Raw genomic sequence first — 14,858 nt, 5'->3', positions numbered from 1 at the left:
ATTGTGGCTCACTGTGTGTTTATTTCTTGCACTTAATACTCTTGATTTTGCTTTTCTTTACAATACCTTCCATCATCTAATTGCTATCAAAATGATGTTACTCATTGGAAGAAAAGATTATGAAATGTTTAACTGGTTATGTTAGAAAGTGTCCGAAGAAACTGCATCTGTCTTTATTATAATATGCTGTACAGCTTCTATCTTTACTACTAAGTAGAGAACATTCATTGTGACAACTGGCAAAACCAACTGTAATAAATAGTAGTATGATGACATGTGAGAATTGACAGTTACATATAAGTGAAGTGCAAAAGGTACTAAACAGATCAGGTAATTTCTGAAAGGAAGGAAACAATAGAAATGAGAAAACACTAAGGAGTAAACCCCATCTTAAATTCTGTTCAGTTGTAGATAGTTTGTTAGTAGTTGAAGTTATACTGAAACCTGTCAGAGAAACGATTACAAATATTACGTGTTCTGTAATACAATAGTATAGTATTATATTTTTATATATGATAGTATTTCATAACGTGTACTTTAATTAAAGATGAATATCTACACATTTTACAAAGTAGGACTTGGCTCTCGGTTTCAACAGCTGTTTGATTTTGAGCAAGGAACTGCAAATAGAGATTCTCTTTTCTACTTTAAATTGTTCTGTAATAACTTTTTTTGTGAAACCATATCAGGTATATAAAAGTAACTACTGGTCACTATACTCAGGCATATTGCTATATAGGTTACTCTTTTAGTTTTATACTTTGCATTTTGTTTAGATTGATAAAGCTTGATCACTGTACTTCTAATGGTAAACATGAAACTGATTTAAGAGTAGTGGGAGTCATAAATTCCCTGTTCATGCTTTTTTTTCTCTGTGGATTTACTATCTAGGATAACATTAAGTGGGGGGGAAGGGAACTTTATCATATTAGAAGTCATGCTTTTTATTTTCACTGCGTCATCTTTTACTGTGTTGGCTAAAACAAATGACTGTTTGATACAGTGAACAATGACTTCTTCAACTGGTAAGAAATATCTCAGCAGCTATGACAAAATCACTTTCTAGTACTATAGGAATTCATAATTTTTCAGTGTGGTTTCTAAGTTATTAAGCGAACTGTAAATATTTTTAAGCCAGTACCCATTTTTATTTCTAATGTCTTAACTGGTTGGAGAAATTGATCTATGTATTTATTATTCCCCTTTGTGTGACATCTTCATGTGGCTTACAATACCTGTTTTCTGTAAGTGCTCCAGAGGTCAGTATGTGTTCATGAAAGCAACAACAGATTTTGGAATTTTCATGTGATTTGCAGTATGCATCTAGCTATGCTACTACTTAAAAAGGTACAGATATCCAGTCAATAAGCACAACTAACACTTTATGTCCTGCCATGCACCAAAAATTATAAATACTCTTTTTTTGATCTTCCTGAAAAAGGAGTAGATTAATTATAAACAAATGAATCCACTTGCAAAAATGAGGGGGCAGTTCATCTCCAATCCTTCCCAAAATGGCCTGAATGCATTATGGTTCCACAACTACAGTTTTAATAGTCTTACCAGTTATGAAGGTGATGTTCTGCTGTTCTTTCTTCCTCAAAGGATAGTTTTTTAATTATCTGTACTGGTTGAAGCTGAGTTCTGAACTTTATTCTCCAGAAAATACTAGGTTCATTTATGGTATGAGCAAAAGGAAAATCTTACGTGCTTAACTGCTGGGTACTGGCTGAGAAAACATTCCATGTCGGCAGTGGGTCAGAAACAAATCCTTGCATTCTGAGCCCTCAGGCATAATGAGTGGAGACTTCCTTTGTTGTTTTGAATAGTGACCAGTCCAGCAAATATGCATGGTTTTGAAGCAAAAGAATAGCACCCATATTGCTTTATTTCTGAATGCGTGAACATCATCCTTGAACTCTCACATGGTCTTACAGTACTAAAAATGGCTTTGCCCTGACACTTGATGGCTCTTACTGAGCATGAGCTGCGTACACCTGCTAAATCAAAATGTATTTCATGCAAAATTGCCTAGCCTCCTGACTTCGTATTCTGCTCTTTTATCTTTTTGAAGCTGGTCTGTTCTGATTTTTATATTCCTTGCCCAGGACTTTACCTATTGCTGCCTCCAAGTCTGCGTTCTAAGCATATCAATGACTTCATCTTTCCTCACATCCTCTTATCCTCATTCACATTCTCTCTCGCAATCTCCATCTTTAATAGCTGATCCCATTTATCCCATTGCAACTCTCTCTGGGATTGATTCTATGCAGTGGCTTTTATTGTTCTCTTTCCTCAGAACCATAGAAATCTGAGATGGAAAAGGCTGATGAGGTCATCTTGTCCATTCCTTTTGCCAATGTTGAATTGTTTCCTACAGTCTAATTTTAAAATTACTCATTCAGCTGGGCTTCCACCTCTTCTTTTAGAAGATTATTCCACAATATTAGGCTGTATATCACACCATTAGGAAGTTTTTCCTGAGAGTTATCTTGATTTTTTCCTTCCCGTGTTTCTGTTCCATTGTTCATAGCTACGTCCCATTTGGTCACTCCAAACAATGTGTTTCACTCTTGTAGAACAGACATCTTTCAAAATCCACCTACTACTCCATTTTGAAGAAAATAACTAGTTATCTTGGTTATTTAATCCCCCACCCACAAGTAGTACAATGACTCTTTTTCTTTTGTTCCACAAAGAAAGGACATCCTTCTATTCCAGCTTGGTGCTATATGAGGCATCTGAAGACAAGCATAATCTCTCAAAATTAAGTCCATACAAGAAAGGTTTTGCTGCATTTAAATCTGCTACATGCAGTCCTGCTTCTGAAAATATTTTTTACCAGTGTAGCTCATGCACAACACAAGCTTTTGTAGACATTATAGTTTGAATGGGATAATGACTTTCTGTTCTAACCCTCTTCATAAAAATTCATGCTGCTGTCAACATTTTGACAGTGTCAATTAATTCAGTTTAACCCTGCCACTTCCAGACAGAATTTTGATGTTCTGTACCAGAATTTTTTTTTTTTTAGTACAGACATAAATGCTGCTTTGAATCTCAGGGATAGATAGCTGTTCTGGAGATATCTTAACATGTCTCATTTGAAGTGCTTGAGCCTCTTTCGCTCTTTTCACACCCCACATTCATGTGTTCTGAACTGATATATTTCAGCTGTGACTTTTCAAAAGGACCTTGTACCTCTACAGATATTTAAATGAGTGGCTTTGTTGTCAAGTGAGCTCAACTGCTTGGGTTGAAGTCATGTAAAATACAGCCCATTATTTAGAGGCCTAAGAAATATTTTTAAAAATCTAGAGTCTGCAGTGGAAATGAAGCACTTGGAAATTTGGCTACAAGGAGCTATGGGTATTTATTTCCCAGCTGTGTGTGGCATTTCTGCTCATGAATGAACTTGTACATGACATGTTGAGTTCACCCTCATATCTGCTTGTCAGCTTTTGTCAGCCTGATATGGACTGAACCTAACACGGTCTTGGAGAGGTCATTGTACCTGGTCCCTACAGTTATATAAAGGATGTCATAAGACAGAGGGCACATGTTGACGAAAACAATCACCTGCTGTTCACAAGTATTTGAGAATCTCTTGGACTCTTTTAAGCAAATAAATATTTTTGGGAAGAGCTTTTCTTAAGTGATTCCAAATCTGACAATTATCTCGGTAGAATTGGCTCCACGGAGTCCTGTAGAGCATCAGCGATCTGGTCAGAATAGAAATAGACAGGCCATGAATAGTTTCTGTAGGAGGGAAATGAGAGGGATGATTTAGATGAGCTCACCACTTAAGAAGCATATGGGCAGGCTGGAAAGTACATAAGCAGCATGGGCATGGCTCTCTGGGACACAATTACAGCAGGATATAAGATGTGGCAAGTGGAAGTATGGTTATACCAGAACTGAGATGTAGTGGGGTTTCTCCCCCTCCACAAAAAGCTCTGCAGTCTGAAGTCACTCACTGCTCTGTTTGAGCTTCAGACATGTGGCCTTGTGTGTAGTGCTCTGGCTCTGTTTTTGCAATCACTGGTTCTGCAGCTTGTGGAAGGTTATTTTTGGCAGTCCCTCTCTTGCCCCTTTCCTTGCACTCTCCCTCTGGCTGCAGCTGCAATTGTTCCTGCTGTCTCAGAGTACCTGGGGAGACCATGGAGGAATCTGATCTCTGAGCTGTGTACCCAGATCACTTGCTATTCCTCTCTTATGAAGTGCAATTACCCAAGCTCTGTGGTTTCCTCTGCTTTACTCTCTGTTCGGTCAGTGTGTTTATTCTGTGCAGAGCAGGAGCAAGACACCCCTCTGAGGCTCTCTTACCAGCCAACTGAAATGGCTGACATGATGGAGGCACTTTCACTGCCACTTCTAAGTGCATAAATTGATGATCTCTCTTTGTGTTGTCTCTTCCTATAGCACAGCACGCTGCTCTACTGGGAAACCTTATCTTTTTAAATAACTGTTGTACTATTGTCCATTGTTACCTGACTGTGGATTTCTTCGTGAAAAAACAATGAAACACTTTACTTGGATGTAAGGGGATCATTTGTAGTTAGAGTGCTACTTCTGAAAAAATGATGTATATATTAAATCTGAGTTCCTTCAGCTAATCTATGGGATACAGAAATTTAGAGGCAAGGATCATCTCTTAGTGACATCAAGAAAATCTTGCTTTTCCCTGAAGAAAAACTAATAGCTCCCTAGCAACATTCCCAATAAAATTTCTCTCGCGGGGGGGAAGGGGGAGGTGGTTTTGCATTTTGCTTTTATTTTTTTTCCTGGAAACTTGCCTTGGATAGCTTACTGTTCAGTGATAAGCATTGTAAGAGATCCCACTAATATTTGCAGGATTCATTCATGCTGTTAGTTGATGTCACTAATTTTTCTTTATGTTCCTTTTCAATTTTAAGTAAAGCTGTTGTTTCTGATTTTTTTTTTTTTTTTTTGGCATCTCCTGTGCATCAGAGAGTTGCAGTTAGGTTGGCACTTAAATATTTAGACAACATTGTATTAGTATTAGTAGTTCTTAAATATTTAGAACTACTTCTTTCCTATCCTCTTCATTTCCTTCTATGCCTATCTCACAGAATAAAATATATCCCCATCATTTTCTTTCTTTCTTGCAGTTCCAGAATTACTGACCAACACAAAGTATGTATAGAAAGTATAAAGATGACAGGAGAAATGCCTGAATAAATATGCTCTTTTACGTAGCAAACTTTTGGCTCAAGAAGAGGTAACTCAAAGCATAAAGTGAATAAAAAGTAGATTAATGAAAAGAAGTTGAGCAGTGAAGACCTATATTCTACCATTATAGCTTCTGTCACATTAGTCAGAGCAGGTAGCTTTTTGCTTTTCATTTTTTGTTTTTGAAATCAGTATTTCTTAACAATGGCTCCTCTTTTAAAGTAGGTAACTGGTTAACCAGGAGCTAGCCACTAAGTGCTGCTGATGCTGGGATTCACTGGCTAGAGCAAAAATGCTGGAAACGGGCTGCAGTACACTGGGACAGCTTTGTTAAGGCAGTTCATATTCATGAGGAAGGATGTGAGCTTTACTCCTGAGCATGTATCTACTGAATGACCTATGTATATAAGATTGGTTAAGGTTGAGATTAATTTTAGCAATAATGCTCTGCAGTCAACTTGCATTGGCCTTTTGCTTAGTGGTGCTTGGAGCTCAGTTATTCTTGGAGAAGATCATATCATATGGGATGGCTATTGCCCTCTATGCCCCTTGTCCATCTACATCACTCACAGGCTGCATATTGCTGAAATTTACTGGATTTGGGTTGCCTTCAAATTCAGGTACAGCTCACATATGCTCTGAATGTTTTCAGAGCCTGCCTGCATAGTCTTGCAAAATACAGTGATATTCAGGCTGATTCTGAGCAGCCATCCTCACTCTCATCCAGGATGTTTCAGAAGTGACTAATGCCTGCCAGTGTCTTTCCTTTCTTGGATCACTGACTCAAAGCACTTGTAAAGGGCTGGATTTTCAGAAAGGGCTGAACATCTACGCTTGGGCTCACACTTTATTCTAGTTGCTTGGAACTGGAAGGCATGCAGTGACCAATCACTTCTAAGGAAAAGCCATGCTGAAGGTGTGGATCAAAGCTGCATAATTGCATGTACTTCGGAAACAGAACAGGAGGAAAAATCATAGAATCATGGAATGGCTTAGGTTGGAAAGGACCATATGGATAATCTGGTTCTAGCCCGCTACTGTGGGCAAGATTGCCTCCCCCCCACCTCAGGCTGCCCATGGCCCCATCTAACCTGGCCTGGAGCACCTCCAGGGATGGGGCACCACAACTTCTCCAGGCAACTGGGCCAGTGTCAGGTTTGACCCAGCCATCCTAGAACGTGGGCCAGCTCCAGCTGCATCATGACACATGGACATGTGAGTGGATCCATGTCTTGTGCTCTTAGGAGTCTCCTATACATAACAGCTTTCAGTCACACAGCACAGAGTCTTTTCAACTTTGGATTATTGCTTCTGCAGACACAAACAATTTTCTTTTGAAATATATGCTCATTTAGTTCTCAGTGCCCACCTACTGAATTCCCAGGCTCTGGATTCCAGGTTTCCTCACCCTGTCAGGGAATCCAGTAGTAATTTATGTAGCAGGCCCAAGGTCTGGCTCAAAAGCTGTGCTGTCTGTGCCAATGCAGTTGCAACATTTTTTCACATTAAAATATTTAATAGGTTTGAGTATGGACGTGAACCCTTATGGAGTGCTACTCTGGAACATATTTCCTATATTTTCATTCACGCTGGTTGTTTCTCAAGTTTCTTGTGCATTTCTAACATTGTAGAATTCAGTTACGTATAATTATATTTATTTCCTCAACCCAGGGGTCACTGCAGAATCCAAGATTGATGCAAGATACTGAAGTAAGGATTAAGAACCACTTTCAAAGATGCATGAGGAATCTGGCAGCTTGCCAGCCCCCAGGATAATGGAGTTGCTACAACCTCTGTCAAAATCAGTGGTTTAGGAAGGAACTAGAGACACAGGTAGCACATGTGTAGTGTGGATTTAAGAGTAGGGTGAGGAAGTGAAGGGATATGGGAATTATTTGAGTGGTTATTTTGGAGAACTGAAGGTATGGTAGCAAGGGCAGCCATAGAGGATGTGAGAATGGAGCTAAGGTTATCACAGCAGGGGTTATAAGACAAAAACCCACAGGAAACAAGGTTTCATTAGCTCTACTGCTTGCTGAACAAGTTGTTTTAATTAAGCTTCCCTTCCATTTCTAAAGGGAAAATGGAGGAAGAATAAAAAAAGGAAAGGGAAAAACCTGAAAAAATAAAATAAAAACCATGGAACAGCATTTCGCATATGTATATATTCTTTTCTCAACTGCTGCACCACTCCCTTTCACCCTAGGAACACCGTTAGTTACTCAAATATTCTTTTTCTTTAAATCAATTTGCAATGGTTTGTGTGACCTGCTGGGGCTCCCTCTAGTTATGGCTAAGCATTTTTAAATGTGATGCCATAGATTCACGGTCATGTCCAATAAATAAGAAGTCTAGAGGTAAAGCCTTTTCAACTCTATGATAATTTTCCTATTTATCTTGGTGGGGCTGGTGTTTCAGTCTTTGCGTCAGTCAAGTGGTTAGACATAATTAACATCTGTCCATAAGTTAGAGTTGCTTGGGTCAGGGGCACAACTAAAAGAAAATTGATCAGCAGGAATCTGCCGAATCTGATCTTTTTTTTTTTTTTTTTTTTTTTTTTTCTTTCTCTCTCCAGAGAACATTCGTCTTTTTCAAGAGAAGTGGAAGAAAAGGCAAGCAAGAAAGTATGGAAGGGAAAGTGAGATAAAGAAAGCAAGGTAACAAACAATTAGGCAAGAAAGAAGGAAAGAAAGAGAAGGTTTAAAAAAGAAAAAAAAAAAAAGCATGTAAGGAGCAACAAAATCCATAAAATATATAATAAAGCCACATGGAAAAAGAATACATTTGATTTCCTGCATCTCTCTGAATTATGTTTCAGTAAATGTACAGCACACGTACTGTGTTTAAAGCAGATCTGACAACATATAAAACATTAAAAATATTATGACATTGGCCAATATTTATGATGTATATTTCCACACATAAAATATATCATGTCATGTCATTGATTTTAAAAAGCATGGAAATTGGCCATGTCATAATATTTTAGAGGTTTTTTAAATACATTGTCAGAGCTATTTTAAATGTACGTGCTCAGCATTTTATGGAACTCCCAGCACACAGACATACGGAAAATATATTCTGGGTCCACAGGAGACCAGCATTTCAAACGTAAATTTTAGCTAATGCACATTTGCTAGAACAAGAATCTTTTTCTTTTTGTTGTAGTTCTTGAGCTTCCACATATTATTCTTATTGTATTTTGCATAGATTTACATCAGCAGAGCTCAGCCTTTAACAAATGGGTATCATGTTTAGCCTCATCTTGCTGTTTTAATGTAGAAAAAATTCCCTCTGAAGTTTTGCATCATGAAGGGACCATCAGGCAGCACACATAGCTACAGAGATCCTCACAAAAAGGAATGATATTTTGTGGCGAAATAGCCCAGCCAATATTACTAATTATTTGCTCTTCCAACTGGAACCTTTGAGTATGCTTAAAGAATGCTACCAGGACAACTCAGATGTTTGGAGAATCCCTGTTGGAAGATGTCAAGGGCAACCTCTGCTAAAATGAGCTAGGCAATTTATCTGCATGAAAACTAAAGGAATTGAAATGTTGAAACACTTGCTCATGATCAAAGAGAAATACTAGAGTTTTCTGGAAGAAAACCTTGGTTCCTGGTTTTGTGATTTAGCAACAAGACCACCTTTGCCTTTTTAATTTGTTGGGAAATTCTGCCAGCATATTATTTCTATGTTTAGTTTGCTTGCACTTTCTGCCACTCATGTACCTGTGGAGCCACTACACATATGGTACTGGAGATTCCTGGTGTGTATTTATTTTATTTTTTGCATTTCTCACTTTATATATAAATAGAAAATCATAGAATCATTTGAGTTGGAAGGGACCCTTAATCTGGTCCAACTCTGCTGCAATGAACAGGGACACCTACATCAGATTAGGTGCTCAGAGCTCTGTCTAGCCTGACTCTGAGTGTCTCCAGGGATGGGGCACCCACCACCTCTCTGGGCAACCTGTGCCAGTGTCTCACCATCCTGACTGTAAAAAACTTCTTCCTTATATCCAATCTAAATCTCCCTTTTAGTATAAAAACAAAAACAAAAAAAACAAAAACAAACAAACAAAAAAAAACACATTTCCCCTTGTCCTGTCATAGCAGTCCCTGCTAAAAAGTCTGTCCCCTTCTTTCTTGTATCATAAGGAAAGAAATAAGATGATTGTAGACACGTAATTGCTTCTAAGGATGCTATGTAACTTATCTTTCAAGGTCTTTAGAGGAAAATGAGAAGCAACAGATGTGCTGCTTAAAGGGCTAATTTATGTGGCATCACCAAACATTACAGGATAATTATAATTATAGGCATCATTGTGAATAGAGATGGTTGGAGGCAGGGGGGAAAGCCAGCTTTTGCTTTAGCTGCATCACAAACCTACCTATGCTGCTGTCAGGCTGTGTGACATGGCTGTAATTAGCCACTAAAATGTTATTTCTCTTTCTGGCTTGAATGTTGGTATGGCAATTCCTTTGGCTAAATGCGTGCCTAATTGAAACAGCAGTAGTGCTTAAAAATAAAGAGCAGCTTGGAGTGCAGTTTGAAAACAGCTACATTTGCTAAATTCTGTAAATGATACCCCCTCTTCCAAAACCAATTAGATTTTACTCTTTGTTTTTAGAAGAATTGCTGGCTGATAGGTAATGTTATTTCCGCACTTCCAAGAACACTAGGCTTCTAGGCTCTGCCCAACTGGTTTTGTTTAGATTTCCATTATTTGTTTGACTGATTTATCTGAAATATTTTAAAGGGTAGCATAAAGGCATAGATTCTCCAGAGCAAGTTATTGTTTTCACATATGCTTCATGTCGAACTTTGGGTTTTGTGCACGGTTTACTTTTGAGGGGGCTGGAGGAGGTGAGGGAATGTTTGGATAGCATATGCATCATGCTCTTTCCTTCTTCCTTGGGTGTTTCTTTGCCATTCAGTATATGGTTTTTTTTTTTTTTCCATGTTGTTACATTTGAAATGCAGAGTTGTTTTATAGGAAAAGATCAAGTGCTGCAAAGTCCTAGATATTCATCCTAAACACAGAAAAACAAAAGTTCTTTAGTTTCTTAGGGGCCAGGAGGACCACATTGTCTCCTGCTGAGGAAAGGGAAAGAAAGGAAACGATCTAAACAGTGAAGCTTATAGCCAAGTAAGGAAAACAATTTGAAAGCACGGTATGTATTTGCTATTAAAAACAAAGACTCCAATTCTTTCCCTCTGTGGACAAAATCTTGGTTAGAGAGGAGAATTCAGTGCAAGCACTTTCCTTATTTCTTAGGAAAACATGTCCAACACACTGACAATGAATAGTGGGAGTTTTACATGCCTTGATATTCCTAAAATGTCAGTCTCATGCACCATTTGTTAGAGTAGTGACCTTTACGGGTACATTTAAATCTTTAGCCATTCCAGTCAAGGAGATGCACACAAGAGAGCAATCCCTGGAAGAGAGTTAAAGCAATGGAGTAAAGATGGCTCATCAGGAAGCATAGCGCAATTTGTACAGAGGGAGGATACTCAGTGAACTGTGTTGAGATGTTTAGGTGAAGCAATGAGACTGTCACTGTGTGTTTTGAAATGTGAAATGTGCATAGCAGAAGTGTGTCTGGGATCAGACTGGGAATTGTTCTGCTTAACTCTTCCCTATAAGAGAACTGGATTTTCTATACACTGCAGTGTGACTGCAGTATGGTTCCTCCACATTAAGCAAAATCCAAGAGAGAAGCCCAAGTTCAAATACAAAATTATATTTAAGAAGTATTCTAGCTCCAGATTAATGTTCCCTTCTGTAGCTTTATTAAATATGTTTTTCCATTAGACTTTCAAGGAGAGGAAATTTTTATGTATGCTATGCCAAGTCTAATATGTAAAGCACCCCAAACAAACCATGGTAGTGTTCCTCACTGCCCATATGAGCCCCACACATGGAATGAAGATCATACTGAAGATGTGTACGTGGTACAGTAAGACCTGATCTTGCTATCTTCCCCCTCGCTGTGCAGGCAATGTCCCTTTGGGTGCAGGAGCACTGCTCCTGAGAAGGCTGAAACCAGACTTGCATCTAAGGTACAGGCCGCTTAATGACCTTAAGGACCAAAAAGCATTAACTGAGTGCATCAGGGCTGAGAAGAGAGGGGAAGCCTTTCTGTACTGATCCCGTGCTGTGGTGCTGCTGCTCAGCTCATATCACCTAACACCTTCTTGAATGTTATTTCTTACCTGGAAGAGTCAGCAGGTTTAGGTCGGAGAGGATCTGGCCATTAGCAGGAATGCTCAGCAACACCGTGGAGCAGACATGAAACACCTGGCACAATTCCAGATACATGCAGCCTGGAACATTTAATGGCACTCAAGGGATAAAATGACCAAACTGTAAACCCCTCTATTCCCTCCCTCCTTCCTTTTTTATTTTTTATAAATGCACTTTTGAAAATACAGTACATAGATGCTTTCTACCTTCCTTTGTCTCTCTGTTTCTTACTTGTGACTCCTTTGGGCCCAATTGAAAAAAAACTTGTTCTGCACCATTTACTTAGGTTTTTGGCAGGAGTTTTCTAGGAAAGAATGAGGAATGTGCTGTTTCTACATGAATTCGCCCACAGGTCAGTCCTTCTGCAGTGCACACACTGGAGGGATTGCAAAAGCCAGGATTCCCACTTTGTTTGCTCTGAGAAGACTGCGCATACATTTTCTGTCTCTGTCTCACGGGTACTCATGGACAAACATCCATGTACATGCATAGATTCATTAGTGGCAATGACTGCTGATCCGTCTGTTAATGTCAGTGCAGCATCGGTGATATTGAGCAAGGTTTTAACTAGTAGTAAACAAATTGTTGGTGTCAAAAGCAAAAGGCGTTTTGATTTTTGCCTAGGTGTAGGAGAAAGTGTAGCTGGAAAATTAATCCACAAAAATTTTGGAAACTGGAAGCTACTGATAAAACAAAACAGAACTGTTTACTTATTACCTATAACTGAATAACTGACTTCTTGACTTCATGCCTGGCTGGGTATGGTGAACATTAGGCAATATTTAAGTTATTACCAAAGTGATGAAGAAGACTACCAACGTGAAGGGTGTTGGTGCTTAATGTAAATGTGTCAAGGCTCAGATGCATTTCTGCATTTTCCTCTGATAGTGCTGAGAAGATTGTATCTTATGGAGCAGAATGTGTAGGATTGATGTGATGTAGTTAATCTGGCAATTTATGTGTTTACCATAGCTACAGGTTTTTGGGTTAGCTCTAAAATTCATTGTAAAAGGAATACTTTACCATGGTAGCCCCAGTAACACTTCTGTATATTGTTCTTTGCATTTTTGTTGGCTTGCTGACATCAGTGCTTTAATACTTAATATCCTGTGAACATTTCTGTGTTTTATAGTTCTGTACATACTGGAATAAGGAGGAAGGAGAGGGCCTGGGCTCTCTAATAAGGAAACACACATTACTCTTTACTGATATGTTTTTGTTCTCTGCTAATAATTTTTTTCCCTTTTAGCTTCAGCCTGAGGAAGAACTGCTGTTGGAACAGAAAAAGGCAGATGGTAATGTGTATGCGAAGTGTGGTTGTAATTATTTTATTACCTAGGCAAGCATAAGGCTTGTTTATGTGAGAAGAGGTGATTAATTCCTTTGGGTCATAAGAGAAAAATTCCAGACCTGTAACAGATTTCTCTGGTGAGCTACTGAATTCTTTGTATCTACCCCTCTGCCAGGCTGTACCTTCTCTGCATCACCTCTAAACACAATAAATAAATAAACAGAAAAAAATCCCAGAAAGAAATTTGGTTTCATGGATGAAGTCTTGCCTCCTTTTTAAAGCAAGCATGTAAGCGGGTGGTCTGACACCCCACTGCTCTCCAAGGCAGCCTGGCATCACTCCCTGGACTTCCTGCCCCCCTGCATCAGGATTGCACTACAGCTTGGCTGGTCATAGACTCGCATTATGGTTTGGAAGGGACCTCGAAGCCCACACAGTTCCAACCCCCAGCTGTGAGGAGGGCTGCCCCCACCAGCTCAGGCTGCCAAGGGCCCCACCCAACCTGGCTTTGAGCACCTCCAGGGATGGAGCTTCTCTGGGCAGCTGTGCCGGGGCCTCACTGCCCCCTAATTAAAAAAGTTTCTTCCTAATATCTCATCTAAATACCCCCCTCTTCTAAAGCTATTAACTCTTGTCCTATCACTATCTGTCTTACCTACCCGTGTAAGTAATGTGGCTAAGGACAAGGGAATATTCCCTGCTGCTCATGCTGCTTGTGCCCCAGATTCTTGCAGAGAAAATTCATGCAAGAAATCTCCTTAAAGAACAGAAAACAACAAAACTCTTGCTATGGCTTTTGTATTAAGTGAACAGATTTGTGAAAAATCTTGTTCTATATTTGTTATTTATGGTGTTTTCAGACACAGATAATGTGGCTTAAGTATGATGCTATTCTCCAATTTGAAGAAAGTGAAATCTTTCCTCTGGTGTATAAAATATTTCAAAAATTCAGTAAAAAAAACATCCACCAAAATAACCAGTTTATAAGAAGTGTGCTGACATTGTAAAAAATTAATAGCAAGCTTGGAACTCTTCGAGTTTCCAAAATGGTCAGTTCAATGGGAAAAAAAAAAAGGCACTTTCTTATTATAAAATCGGATTGCCTGTCTTAGGTTTTCTCTAATGAAAGAATTTTTGGAGAAAATAAAGCTCACATTGAGCGTTCACAGCCCATCTACCCTTAAATGTGTAATTTAACTACCCAGTCCTGTGGCCTGGAACACTTTCGATTGCAACTTTAATAGTTATTTTGGAAAAAAAAAAAAAAAAAAAAAAAGCCAAATATTCAACCTTTAGCATATTATATATAAGAGTTTTTCTTCTCTTAAATGTCATAGGAAATTATGATGACAGTGTGTTTGTATGTGTGTGTGAATGTGTATGTGTGCATGTGCGTGCCTAAGCAAAATAAATTTACTTGCTACTGGATTCCATTGCTTGAAACCTTGACAGCCTTGGGAGGGGCAAGGGAGTTGGGCCAAATACTCAGTCACTCTAAAATGGATCATAATAATGTTACTTTATAGATCATCTCTATAAATAGCACAGAAAATCAAGTGTTGGGTAGTCCTGGGCTCACTCTGGCCTGGATTTCATTATTTCAAATAAAAGAGTTATATTTATGTTGTGGGGTTGCCATTAAGGATATGTTTAAAAAAAAAACAACAAAAAACAACACAAAAACGAACAAACAAAAAAAATCCAAACAAACCCATCCAACAGCTAGTGGTGTTATACAGAAGTCATCTAATTCTGTTATACTCATAGTAAAGCTGAGCAGAAGTCGCTTATGAAATAAGAAGCATATATTATCAGCTTTCAAGTGCTGAGATTGCTCACAAGTGTTTAAAGTTCTACTATTTTCTCAAATTAGCAACACATACTTTAACAGCAGAACAGATGATATTCCTATTAATTAAGACTATTTTTTCAATGAACTGAGCTGGAATACACCAACTTTAAGAGAGATAGGCTAGAAACAAACATCTGTTTTGTACATTTGCCCCCCATAGTCTTTAAAGAAACTGCTGAGAGCTTTCACTGGGAGCTTTTTATTTCCCCTAGCCTTGCAGAACTTAACTGGCTCATGTACCACCATTAGCTTGAATCCCAGGT

The 14,858-nt window shown here is 38.7% G+C and overlaps 1 long non-coding RNA gene across 1 annotated transcript; it reads left to right on the top strand.

The window, feature by feature from the left end:
* Positions 1–5,055: 5,055 nt before the first annotated feature.
* Positions 5,056–13,015, top strand: LOC128087299 (uncharacterized). Its single transcript, XR_008209781.1, has 3 exons — positions 5,056–5,242; positions 7,769–7,850; positions 12,702–13,015. It is a non-coding gene; the product is annotated as an uncharacterized LOC128087299 (long non-coding RNA).
* The last annotated feature ends 1,843 nt before the right edge of the window (positions 13,016–14,858 follow it).

The sequence above is a fragment of the Tympanuchus pallidicinctus genome, unplaced genomic scaffold, assembly GCF_026119805.1.
Source record: "Tympanuchus pallidicinctus isolate F22 unplaced genomic scaffold, pur_lepc_1.0 scaffold1, whole genome shotgun sequence".
Classification (NCBI taxonomy): Eukaryota; Metazoa; Chordata; class Aves; order Galliformes; family Phasianidae; genus Tympanuchus; species Tympanuchus pallidicinctus.
The sequence above is the reverse complement of the archived record's forward strand: the minus strand, read 5'-3'. Positions and strand labels throughout refer to the sequence as shown.